The 13,653-nt window shown below is 43.7% G+C and overlaps 1 long non-coding RNA gene across 2 annotated transcripts in view; it reads left to right on the top strand.

Moving 5' to 3' along the window:
• The first annotated feature begins 747 nt into the window (after positions 1-747).
• Positions 748-13,653, top strand: part of LOC309350882 — a 36,631-nt gene continuing 23,725 nt past the window's right edge. For both annotated transcript variants that reach the window (XR_014160556.1, XR_014160557.1), the window contains exon 1: positions 748-926. This is a non-coding gene — a long non-coding RNA (uncharacterized lncRNA). The remainder of the gene's footprint in view (positions 927-13,653) is intronic.

The raw sequence follows: 13,653 nt of genomic DNA, 5'->3' as shown, positions 1-13,653 counted from the left end.
TGGCTTGGGGACCTCGACACGCAACATTAAGAACATAATTTACAGAGCACAACAATAAAGACATAAGAATATAGCATAAGAATAGATAGCCTAAGAATACAGGAAGCGTAATAGGTAAAAAGGTAAAGGACCCCTGGATGGTTAAGTCCAGTCAAAGGCGACTTTGGGGTTGTGGTGCTCATCTCGTTTTTAGGCAGAGGGAGTCGGCATTTGGAATTATGGAATTATGCAACTTCCAAGCCAAGGAGAGAAGTAACTATAAAACCTTTAGAAGACATCTGAAAGTAGTCATGTATCGGGAAGTTTTTCAATGTTTAATGTTTTATTATGTTTTTATATGTGTTGGAAAGGGACGCGGGTGGCACTGTGGGTTAAACCACAGAGCCTAGGACTTGCTGATCAGAGGGTTGGCGGTTCGAATCCCCACGACGGGGTGAGCTCCCGTTGCTCAGTCCCTGCTCCTGCCAACCTAGCAGTACGAAAGCACGTCAAAGTGCAAGTAGATAAATAGGTACCGCTCCAGCAGGAAGGTAAACGGCGTTTCCGTGTGCTGCTCTGGTTCGCCAGACACGGCTTAGTCATGCTGGCCACATGACCCGGAAGCTCTACGCCGACTCCCTTGACCAATAAAGCGAGATGAGCGCCGCAACCCCGGAGTCAGTCACGACTGGACCTAATGGTCAGGGGTTCCTTTACCTTTACCTTTACCTTTACCTTTACCTTTACCTTTACCTTTATATGTGTTGGAAGCCGGCCAGAGTGGCTGGGGCAACCCAGACAGATGGGCAGAGTATAAATAATAAAATTAGGATGATGATGGACTAGGACATCCCAGTTTTCATCAGAGAAATGTTGGAGGGTAGGATACTGGGAGCCTGTTGTGAAGTCTCTGGAGGCCAGATTGAACACCTGAGCTGTGTTTCTCCGTAAACTAACACACACACCCCTTACATTTGCAGTATTCCAATGTGTATTAAAAGGATTTATTTGAAATCAGAGAAACCAAGAAATATCCATGGGAACACACTCAAATGAATGTTTCATTTTGCTGAAGCAAGGCTGGCCCTACCATTGGGTAGAGTGAAGAAACTGCCTCAGGTGGCGGATTCTCAGGGCCAGCAGAAGCAATTCTGACCGCCCCAGCCATTTCCCTCTGTTGCCACATGACCTTCTAATGTGCTGCCTCAGATGTGGCAGAGGATGCTATACGTAAAGTAAGATGCATCTGCAAGCGCAGTTGGTTTCTGTATGCAGAATTGGGAGGGGATGTTTGGCAGCATTAAGGTAAATTCAGTGGTGTAAGTAAGTTTTGATGGATGCAATAATGGAATACCGAATGGTTTAGTTTATGTAAAATATGCAGGAATACATGATATGCAAAATGAACCATGGAAAGAGAAGAAGGGAAGTCATTGATAGTTTAAGGATGTTTAAATGAGTATTCTAAGTTGTAAAACAGAATATATATATATGGGAGGGGATACCACCAGTCTTGGGCTGTTCCTGTGGTTAAGTGTCCTTCTGAATAAAGAAAACAAACAAACAAACAAACAAACAATTTTTTTTGCTTGCCATTAACGTTAGAAAATGTTAGGTTTTTCCCCCCTACAGGGCATTTGAAGAAGAATCAGAAGATGCCAACTTGTTTCAGAGAAATTAGATGGCATAAGGTCCCACTTCGTTTTCATCTACAGACTGAGGGTTGTCACAGACTATGAGGCACATTGGCAATAATATCTCATAAGTGCAGCCAGATGGCAAGTGTGTGCGAGGAGAGTTAATGAGCTTCAGTGACTTGTAAAGGAAGCTTGTGTATTCTGCCAGGAACTTCCTTGAATAATATATGGATCACGCCGATGAAATGTTACTTTTTCAAGTGCACAGCTTTTAGCAAAAAACTGGGCTTTCTCTTACCGACGTTTCCTATTGCCCTATCTTCTTTTTCTGTTCAGGTTTAGTTAACAAAACACACCAGTTTTGCTGGAAATAAATCAAATTTGGCCTATAATAAAGGGAGTGCATCACATCAGGAACCTTCTGGATCGCGTCATTGGCCTATCTTGTCCAGCATCTTTTTCTCACAGTGGCCAACCAGATGCGTATGGGAAGCTCATGGTGCCAATAGTAACAGGGAGCAGTCACTGGGACCATATAAAACCGGTCCTGACTGACCTACATTGGCTCCCGGTACGTTTCCAAGCGCAATTCAGAGTGTTGGTGCTGACCTTTAAAGCCCTAAACAGCCTCAGCCCTGTAGACCTGAAGGAGCATCTCCACCCCCATCATTCTGCCCGGACACTGAGGTCCACCACCGAGGACCTTCTGGCAGTTCCCTCACTGCGAGACATGAAGCTACAGGGAACCAGGCAGAGGGCCTTCTTGGTAGTGGCGCCCACCCTGTGGAACACCCTCCCATCAGATGTCAAGGAGATAAATACAATCTTTAGAAGACACCTGAATGTGTAGTCCTGTATATGGAGGTTTTTAATGCTTGATGTTTTACTATGTTTTTGTATATGCTGGAAGCTGCCACCCAGAGTGGCTGAGGAAACCTATTCAAGTGGGTGCAGTTTAAGATTAGTCTTTACAGAGGGTGGTGAACACAGCACATGATATCATGGGCTGTCCCCTGAGCCCGCTAGATGACATTGCAAGGAATCAATGCCTTAGGAGAGCAAGAAAAATTCTCAGGGACGATTCACACCCCGGCCAGCACCTCTTTAATCTTCTGCCCTCGGGCAGGAGATATAGAAGTATAAGTTGTACCAACAGGCTAAAAAACAGTTTCTATCCATGGGCTGTTAGGCTGCTGAACGGAAAATAATATAGTGCAACTCACTTTCAGGGTTGGTGTGTTGTGCGACAATGAGATTGAGTGTTTTTTGGGGGGGGGAGGCTCGGTTAATTTCATTGTACACAGGTTGTACATTGACAAAGGTAAAGGTAAAGGGACCCCTGACTGTTAGGTCCAGTCGTAAATGACTCTGGGGTTGTGACGCTCATCTCGCTTTATTGGCCGAGGGAGCCAGCGTACAGCTTCTGGGTCATGTGGCCAGCATGACTAAGCTGCTCCTGACGAACCAGAGCAGCGCACGGAAATGCCGTTTACCTTCCTGCTGGAGTGGTACCTATTTATCTACTTGCACTTTGATGTGCTTTCGAACTGCTAGGTTGGCAGGAACGGGAGCTCACCCCGTTGCGGGGATTCGAACCTCCGACCTTCTGATCGGCAAGCCCTAGGCTCTGTGGTTTAACCCACAGCGCCACCCACATCCCCTGTACATTGAACATTATTATTATTATTATGCAGGACATGAGCACAACAGTACTTGTGGAATATCTGCACTGCTCCATATCTCTTCCACAATGGCTATGTTCTGCTTTCAGCGCTGGAGTCAGTATCCCTTTGAATACCAGACATCTGAAGGCAGCCCTGTTTAGGGAAGTTTTTAATGTTTGATGTTTTATCATGTTTTTAATATTCTGTTGAGTGCCACTCAGAGTGGCTGGGGAAACCCTGCCAGATGGGTGGGGTATAAATATATTATTATTATTATTATTATTATTATTATTATTAGCAGGTGGGGAGAATGATGTTATATTGTCAATGAAATGCTATCATTATGGTACTTGGCTTTATCTCATGCATGATTGTTATGGCTCATGCTTAGACAGTATTATAGAAAACACTTGAATGTCAATAAGATCCGCTGCTCATGTGACTTAAGTTTGGTCTCCTGACACTTTCTTGTTTGGAAGACAAAATAGCATATAATCTAAACCTCTGATAGAGAAGCCATGAAACTTTAAATGGACTGCACCCATCTAAATGCACAGAAGATATGGCCAAATGTTCATCGGCTGGAAAGTATTTGAGATGCCCTCTCTGCACAGTGTAGCAATGGTCAATGCATCTATTCTGGACCTAACAGGTGAGAGATTCAGTTTCAACCACAGAGGGCCTCCTCCAAATAAGAGTATGAGGTCACAACTTTCCCAGAAGGCACTGCTCACACCTGTGTGTGCTGTGCTGGCTGAGCAAAAACTTGCTAATCACGCATATAGCAACTGGCCACAGCATGAGATATTTTGGTATCGCTTCGTCAAACCCACCAGTATTGTTAGCAAGTGAGTACACAGCAGAAGAGCTGGAACTTGACTTATGCGATTGCAATGTTACTAACGTCGAATATGCCACACCAAAAAACACACAGAAGCAAACGCACAACATGTGCAGCTTGTGGGGCTGCTAATGCAACAAAAACACATGCCACCGAGAAGAAAATAACCAAGAAGTTGGGATGAGAAGAATTCAAGCGTGCCGGCTGTATAATGAAATATCAAAGGTTAACGGTGTTTAATCCATTTGTATCAAATGCTATCAGCTAATTCAGAATATGAGTGTATTGATAAAATCAGCAATGATTCATTTTAAAAAGTGCAAAGGAATAAGATTGCAGTCCTCAATAAATAAATCATGGCTATACATGTACTCACTGACAGCCCCAAAGTTCAGTTTTTGTCTTGCTTCTAGATTCATGCTGTTCCAAGGTAAAGGTAAAAATAAAAGGTAAAGGACCCCTGGGTGGTTAAGTCTAGTCAAAGGCAACTATGGGGTTACGGCGTTCATTTCACTTTCAGGCCAAGGGTTTCAGCCAGCGTTTGTCCACAGCCAGCTTTCTGGGTCATGTGGCCAGCAGGACTAAACCACTTCTGGCACAACAGAACACCGTGACGGAAACCAGAATGTATGGAAACACCATTTACTTTCCTGCTGCAGTGGTACCTATTTATCTACTTGCACTGGTGTGCTTTCAAACTGCTAGGTTTTCAGGAGCTGGGACAGAGCAATGGGAGCTCACCCCATCGCGGGGATTTGAACAGCTGACCTTCTGATCAGCAAGCCCAAGAGGCTCAGTGGTTTAGACCACAGTGCCACCTGTGTCCCTTTCCCAAGACTTTGAATACATAGTTCTACAAACTCCATAGCTCAAAAATCCTATGGAGGGACAATCTCCTGACACTCATTTTGAAAAACTTCACTTTCACCATAAGTACATAAGAAGAGGCTGCTGGATCATGCCAATGGACCATACATTCCAGCATCCTTTTGTCCAATTCTCTTTTTAAGCTATGCAGGTTGGTGGCCATCACTGTCTCCTGGGCGAATGAGTTCTAATTGGAAGAATGCCTAGAATCTTCCAACAGTCAGCTTCATTAAATGTCTTTGAGTTCTCATGTTATGAGAGTGAGAGAAAAAATTTCCTCCATCCACTTTCTCTGTGACAAGCATAATTATAATTTTTGAAGATTACCAATGCTTTACAAACATTAATATCAAATCATTTCCCAACAGAGCTTTGAAAATTTTATTTATTTCCAATATACATGAATCACAGAAACTCCTCCTTGTTACTAGAAAACATATCCTGCTCTTTTGGCTTCCAATGTTATTATTAAATACTTTAATTATTATCCCCCAGATCTTTTTTTTTTTTTTTTTTTAAGGAGCATACATCTTTAGCTTCATAAAGGGCTTTTCTTATTTTAATGACGTTGTAAGACCCATTTCCTCAGAACTTAAACCTGAAATGAACGTTAAAACTGAATGAATTGTCTCAGCCCTATTTAATCACATGTGCCATTCCCTTTGACCAAGTGGATTGCCTTTTAAATTCACTTTTTGCCATATGATGTGCACTTAACATACTGAAGATATATCTCTTTGAGATAGCAGAGGGTACATAGCTGCAAGTCGCTCGTCAGTTGTGCCTACCAAAAAAGGAATTGGAAGAGGAATAACTTATGTCAGCTACATGACACTTCTAATTCAAGTCCCGCTAAAAGACATTTTAGAACTCAGTGTGTCCCACCCAACGCCCCACATCGCAGATGAACTGAGATGTCTTTGGCCTGTCCCTTCAACTTTGTATTTTGCTTGTAAACAGAAACTCTATCGCAGTCGGTCCTGACTCAGCAGCTGTCGTAGAACAAGGCTCGTGTTGATGAGTTAACTACATAACCTGATGTCTTTGGGGATCCCAAGGATAATTATCACATGGATCAAGGATGAGAGCAGCTTCTTAAAGATATACTTGCAAGTTATTCTCTCATATGTAGCTCTGCTGAACCTTGCATTTTCATTTTCTTTTTGTATATAATTTCTTTTTAAAAAAATAATAATTCTGTTTTACAATATTCATTTAAAAGGTAAAGGGACTCCTGATCATTGGGTCTGGTCGTGACCGACTCTGGGGTTGCAGCGCTCATCTCGCTTTATTGGCCAAGGGAGCTGGCGTACAACTTAGTTTCCAAATTATCTGTATAGAAACACAAAAATGGCAGGCTAAAGCCACACAATCTAAGCTTGGGGCATTCAGTTTAGACTAGTCAGTTCAAAAAGAAAATGGAAATGAACAAAGGGTTTGATAACGCTTCCTCTGGAGGTGGGTGGATGTGACCTAGCTAATTCTGGCTGGACAGCTTACTCTGTGGTCTTAACCATAGAGTTGCCATGTTAGCAACTCGAAGATGATTTATCCCACACTTTTAACATAAAATCTGAATCAAGCAGAGCGAACTTCTACATATTGCTTAAGTCTTCAGGGTCATTCATGTGCTGCTGCATGCACACTTTTAAACTTATTTTTTCTGTGTTATAAGGTTGCCATTTTTTTCTGTGAGAGGCTCTTTAACACCTCTCCGAAGCTGGAATTCAACTGTTTCAGGTTCTCCAGCACAAACATGCAGCAGTCTGAAAATCTGGATATTAAATATTTCTTGGACAGAAACTGTGTATGTGTATTTCTGTGGTTTTTAATGACTGGTGATTAATCTACCATAAAGCTTGTTGTAAGCATACTTCAGATGATGATATTAACGCATCCCGTTAGACATAGTCATATTAACTGTGCTGACAACCAACATATTGGTGGATTAATCACCAGTCATTAGACACAACAGAAAGGCACATTTGTGCCATTTATTTATTTTTACTATCCAAATTCTCAAATTGCCGCATGTCCATGCTGAGAGTTACTTATTGTTCCCCAGATTTTTGAGAAGGACATGGCATGTCCTGAAGTGGTGTGATAACTCCTTTCCAGTGAGAAAATCTTGTGCTGCCACGTTAAGTACAGTGGTACCTCGGGTTAAGTACTTAATTCGTTCTGGAGGTCCGTACTTAACCTGAAACTCTTCTTAACCTGAAGCACCACTTTAGCTAATGGGGCCTCCTACTGCTGCCGCACCGCCGGAGCACGATTTCTGTTCTCATCCTGAAGCAAAGTTCTTAACCTGAAGCACTATTTCTGGGTTAGCAGAGTCTGTAACCTGAAGCGTATGTAACCCGAGGTACCACTGTATCTGAATATGGCAACTTAGTGGGCAAAGCCAGTCAGAAGGGCCTCCCCCAAATCAGCACCAATCAGTTGGGAAGGGCCTATGCAACTGGTCTTAACAATGACATTTTAGGAAGATAAGATGAGACGTCTGGATCAGGCCAATTGCCCATCTAGTCCAGCATCCTGTTCTCACAATGGCCAACCAGATGCCTGTGGGAAACTTGCAAGCAGGATCAGAGCACAAGAGCACTCTCCCCTCCATTCAAATTTTAAGTCATGACCATCTAAGTCCAGGATGTCTGCATTATCCAATGTAATTCATTCTTTTAACCAACAAAAACAGGCTGCCTCATAATACATTTGCAGGTCTGGCAGGTCCAGTCTACCTTTAAAGCAGTGGTTCTCAAACTGTTTTATTCTGTGGGCCACACTTTCAGAATAAAAGTTTGCTTGCGGCACACCATTTTTTTTTATTGATAAGAAATACATTGGGGGTGAACTCTAGGATCGAGCTCAGTATCACGATGCTCTTGCTCTTAATTTGAAAATGTATCCATATACTCCCATTTTTTTAAATAAATGGTACTATACTATGCTACACTAAAATGTTGAAACGTGTCTCATCTCTGTCTCTTGACTAGAGATGGGAAGGCCTGGGGAGAAAAATGGAAAAAATTCCAGACTTTTAAAAACAACCCCTAAAACAGCAATTTAACATGAATTTTTGCTATCCAACGAGAACATTGATCCATAAAATGAAAACAATAATCAATGTACTATACTATAAAATAAATAATACGGTATTGTAGATGATAAAAATAAAAATTATTATTTTTTCTTACCTGCACTGATGATAGTCAATGTTTGGATGGGGGGCTTTTATCCATTTCTGTAGCTGAACTGGGTTCCACACAGTCACAAAAACAAATTAACCAAAAAAAGCCTCAAAAACAAAAACGCAAAATACATACCAAAAACAAAAGCGCCAAACTTATTCCGTTCCGGAAGTCTGTTTGACTTCTAAAATGTTCAAAAACCAAGGCGCAGCTTCTGATTGGTGCAGGCTCCCCGGAAACAATAGCCGACAGCTGCATCGGACGTTCAGCTTCCAAAAAACGTTCGAAAACCGGAACACTTACTTCCGGGTTTTCAGCGTTTGGGAACCAAAGTGTTTGAGAACCAAGGTGTTTGAGAACCAAGGCACCACTGTACTGCCTTCCTCTTCTCTGGAAGCTTCAGGAGAAGGGGGGGGCAATCTCCACCATTTCTCCTCCATTTTGTCCCCCTCAGCCCAGTTCCAGACACCTGTGTTGGTGTGGTTCAGGCCCCACCTGTCTCCACAGCCACCACCTTCATGACCACCTCCTCTTACTCCATGACCGGGTGCCATTGCTACCACCATGACGTTATGGGAAGTGGCTGCCTCAGCCAGAGTGGAATTTAACCATTTCAATTCCATATCATGCCCCCTGCTCCCCACTGCTGGAAGCTGCTATTTGCCACTGGGGCAAATTGATGTGTATCCACAAGGTATGCTTGAATCAGAAATCAGCATGGAGGGAGAAGCTGAGATTTCCCCATTTCTAGCTTCCATAATCCCAGTCCCAGTCATCTCTGCAGGCACCTGCTTTTCACTATATATTGAGAGATGGGCCATTTAGTTACCAATGTCAACAAACCCAGTTACTTAATAATCGCTCCTCATAACACGATACTTTGTGGGAAAGAGGTGAGGGGAAAATGGAATTCAGAAAGCAGCCCACATAAAAGAGCATGCAATGTAATTGTCTTAAAATACTTCCCTTGCTTCATATCCCACAGCAATTAAAATTAAGCTAAAATACCATATTTTTCGCTCTATAACATGCACCAGACCATAACACGTACGTAGTTTTTAGAGGAGGAAAACAAGAAAAAAAATATTCTAAATGAAACAGTGGGTGTATGATTTTTGTGGTTCATGCTGTGGCCACAGACATGTGATCTCACAGTGAGTTTGGAGTAGCTCAATGCAAAAATCCTGAGGATCCATGTGGATCCATGCTTTGTAACCACTTTTTTTGCAGCACTGCGGCCCCAGGCAACAGTGGGTGCGTGATTTTTTTGGTGCAAGATGTAGCCATGGACATGCTATGTGATCTGATGGTGAATTTGGGGTGACCCAGTGCAAAAATCCTGAGGATCCATGTGGATCCATGCTTTGTAACCATGTTTTAAGTGGGGAGGGAAGGAAAAGCACTAAAGGGACAAGGAGCACGCATGGGGTGGGTGGAGAAGGATGCTGCTAATAATGAAGAAGAGGAGTATAAGGGGAGAAGGCTCCTCTCCTCTCCCGCTTTTCTCCTTTAAAGAAGCAGGCTCTCTGTCCCTCTCTCCTCCCCACTCAGCGGCTCTTCTCCCGCTTTGCTGTTTCAAAGCGAGCCGCGGAAGAGGGAAGGAAGGGGAACCATGGATCCTCTGCTCACGATTGCAGCAGATCCCCCCCGCCACCCATAGGCATTCGCTCCATAACACGCACAGACATTTCCCCTTACTTTCTAGGAGGAAAAAAGTGAGTGTTATGGTGCAAAAAATACGGTATATTGCTTCCCCTTATTAGCAAAGGACAGGAGGTTTGTTTTTTGTCATTTGGACCACGTGTGCATTTCAGGCACATGTTAATGATTTACGCTGCCTTCTGGTGAAGATCGCATCTGGGAGGAAATGCTTCATTCACAAATCCTTCTGATTATTTCCCTAATTTCCTCATTGCATACTCCACTTATGAGTCATTTTCGCATTTTTAAAGGAACACTGGAATTCTATTGCAAATGCAAGAGGCTGGTTTAGGGCCCGACTCTGGCTATGATCCGCACAAAGGCAATGACATTGCACACCAGGTTTGCTACGTTTGGGCACGGCTCAGCTAAAGGAACTGTGCTGCACTGATGTGGCTAGCTTTGTTGGGTCAGCACATAAGCATTCTGCCAATGCACCTCCTCTGTGCTGAGCCACAAAAGGGGAACTTGTGCAAAGAACACACATGCAATTGTACCTTGCAAGGGTTTAAAGATTGGGAAGATTTGGAGCAGAGCATGCAACGCTGTCACACATGTTCGTGCTACTCAGATGAATATCTGCAACATTCCAAAAGACACAACCCCACCCATTATAGAAGAATGGTTGATAAAACGATTGATTGATTGATTGATTGATTGATAAAACAATTGGACTTGGCTGAGATGGCAAAGTTCACATGTTTAATTAGAGAAAATCTTTTCTGACGTTTGTTACGGATTGGAAATTTCTTATGCACTTTTTGCGTGAAAGAGGAAATGGTCTTGTAATACCTGGATTTGAAGATTGAAAAAAAAATACTGGTTTGTGGAAGATAGAATGGTGGAATCTTAAGGAATGAATATCATGTGTAGCTACAGGACAGAAAAACTGAAGTCTTTTCATTTTCTTAACCCGAGCTACTATTTCTGGGTTAGCGGAGTCTGTAACCTGAAGCGTCTGTAACCTGAAGCGTCTGTAACCCGAGGTACCACTGTATATATATTTGGGTGTCACTGGCCATACACCGAAAGGCTGTCAGTCAACTACCCTGTGTGCGGGGATATGGGCTCGACTGCTTGCTACACTTATGCCTCACAGAGCACCCCCACATCCCATTTACCTTGATGAGCCCCAGTTCCCCCTGGCTGGGGGGCTGGGAGGGATACATGTCCAAGACCTAAGCCAAGATCTTCCTACATTTGGAAGTTTAATAAAGTTGTGGCCTAATTTTAATTCCATATGTCAGAGTCTTTATTCCTTCCTTATGATCCCTGGGGGCTGGGGCTGTCGCCGCCTGGTCCCACAAATCATTTTCAAGTAGTTCTCCTTCAGGGAATAATATGCTGTAACATGCCACTTGTGATCTTCCACCTGTTCTGCTGTTAAGGACTTCTTGGATCATTCTTTGTCTAGCTCCTCCCCATTGACCTCACTGCCTTGGATGACACTGCTGGGATTGTGGTGGGGAATAGGGTATGTTATTTGTTTCCTTGCTGCTCTAGGGTTTGCCAAAGGCTCGAAACACCCCTCAAAGCACGTAACAAAGAGGAAGATCTCGGCGCGTGTCAGACACACGCCAAAGCGATTGATTCAAAGTCTTCGTTCAGTTCTCATCGGCCGAAACGAAAGCTGCGAAACGGGCAAGGGAGCCGTGGCAGGAAGAAACCTGCTTGAGTGAAATTGAGATACCCCCAAATCGAGCAAAATAAATGGCATGAAAAGTACAGCCGCAAACTGCGAAGCGGTATGAATGAGCCCTGCGGTTGCCAAGCTCAGCTGACACCACATGAGAATGTGAAAGCTTTCCCATCTTAGCATGAGATTCAGAGGTGGATGACTTGGGTTATTGTGAATGAATGAGGCGGTTATAGTTATTTTTAGGATAGTGATTTGAAAGTGGAATGTGAGTCGCCGAGTCACATTAGCTGCCTTACTCACATAATGTTATTCCGAACAGTTACAGTTAGAGGAAGGTGACGTCTCAAAGATCTGATGTTCCTGCATTGTATAGTACAGAGAGACGATTCATGATTGTTACCAAACCCACCCAACAAAACAAGCTAAGACTTGTATCACAACAACAACAACAATCTGACCTCCACCTTAAGGTCTCAGGGCATGTTATGTTTTTTGAATAAGTTTCTTCTTAAGGTTTCTGGTTGAGGTTTTAGTCTTTGCCATTTACTAGTTGGTATATTAGAGTCTGGTTTGTTATGTATACAGCTATGTGCAGTCAGTCCATATTTTACTAGTCTGACCAGTAAAACTGCTTGTAAAACAATACTGAGGTCCAAAAAGTCAGTTTAATGTCAGAGCTCATCCAAATAAGGTTTGTGTTGCTATTGTTCTGACACCAAGTTCTTCTCACAGTCTGCCAGGTGCTATTCTTGACCGTGGCCATTCTTTTCTGAATAATGATAATAATAATGTCAGGGAACTGGCATCAGGGCCGGAGGAAGAGAGCGGGCTCCAGAGAGATTCCAGAGAGCATCCCGGGACGGGGAGAGGCAGCCCATCTTCTGGGGAAGGAAATCAGCGTAGCACCAGTGGAGAAGGGGGGCAGATGGGGGAATCGGCGAGGCGGTCCCATGACTCCTTGCCGGGGACCAGCGGGGAGAGTAAGGGTCCTCCGCTGCCCACGCGCTCCTTGCGCAGAAGGCTTCCGCACAGGGAGAGTAGGCGGAGACTAGGCGTCAAAGAGCTTCTTTGCTGGAAGAAGTTAAAGAAACGCCCACTGACGGATTCTGCCAGCGACTGAGACAGCCACGGGTGAGTGGCTGCCCGGACAGAAAAGGTTCACTCAGGCAACTCAGCCAGGTGTGGCGCCGGTTTACGCACGAGCAACCCCTAGAACCATTACAAATAATAATAATAACTACTCTATTCCAAACTTAAAAATGGAAAGCGTTATGCTGGTGGTCAAAAAAAGAGGTTTAAAGACTCACTCAAGGGAAATCTAAAAAAAATGTAGTATAAACACTGACAGCTGGGAAACACTGGCCTGAGAACACTCCAGTTGGAGAACAGCCTTTACCAAAGGTGTTATGGACTTTGAAGATGCTCAAACTCAGGATGAAAGGGAGAAATGTGCTAAGAGAAAGATACACTTGGCAAACCCTCACCATGACCATTCCCACCCGGAAACCTATGTCCCCACTGTGGAAGGACGTGTGGATCCAGAATTGGCCTCCACAGTCACTTACAGACTCACTGTTAAGACAGTGTTCATGGAAGACAATCTTACTTGGCTACGAGTGATCGCCAAAGAAGAAAGAGGATACCGCTCCAATTTAACATGGGCTACTAAAACCAGTGCAAACAAGGATCTGTTTTAATATGTCGATAGGAGTTGGTACAGGCACTCTGTAGCCTGAAAACAACCTAGCCCTAGGAAGAGACGTGTCTGTGGCTCAGGGCTGCTGAAAAGAGAGCAAATGTGTTTGCTTCTCCAGATGAAGAATTAAAACAGCTATGCAATGATAGCAGCTGCTAGAAAAATAAAATAAAAAAAATAAAGCCAAAGGGGGATCTTCGGAAAGTGAATGATGGACCGAGTAGCCGTCCCTTGACTGATTTGAACCAGGGCCAGGCGTACACATTCGCCGCAGAGGCAGAGAGAAAGAAAACGTCCATCACCGTCTATCTTCAAAAGACGTACCGTGGCAGAGTTCCAGCAGACAAAGACCACACATGGTGGTGGGACAAGCAATGGCAAGAAGTTTGGTCAGGCTCTGAGAACAGACAGGCCTTTCAGCTGTAACCGAGGGAGTCC

This window comes from Podarcis erhardii (genome assembly GCF_964252035.2).
Source record: "Podarcis erhardii genome assembly, chromosome: 10".
Classification (NCBI taxonomy): Eukaryota; Metazoa; Chordata; class Lepidosauria; order Squamata; family Lacertidae; genus Podarcis; species Podarcis erhardii.
This window is presented reverse-complemented; position numbering and strand designations above follow the sequence as displayed.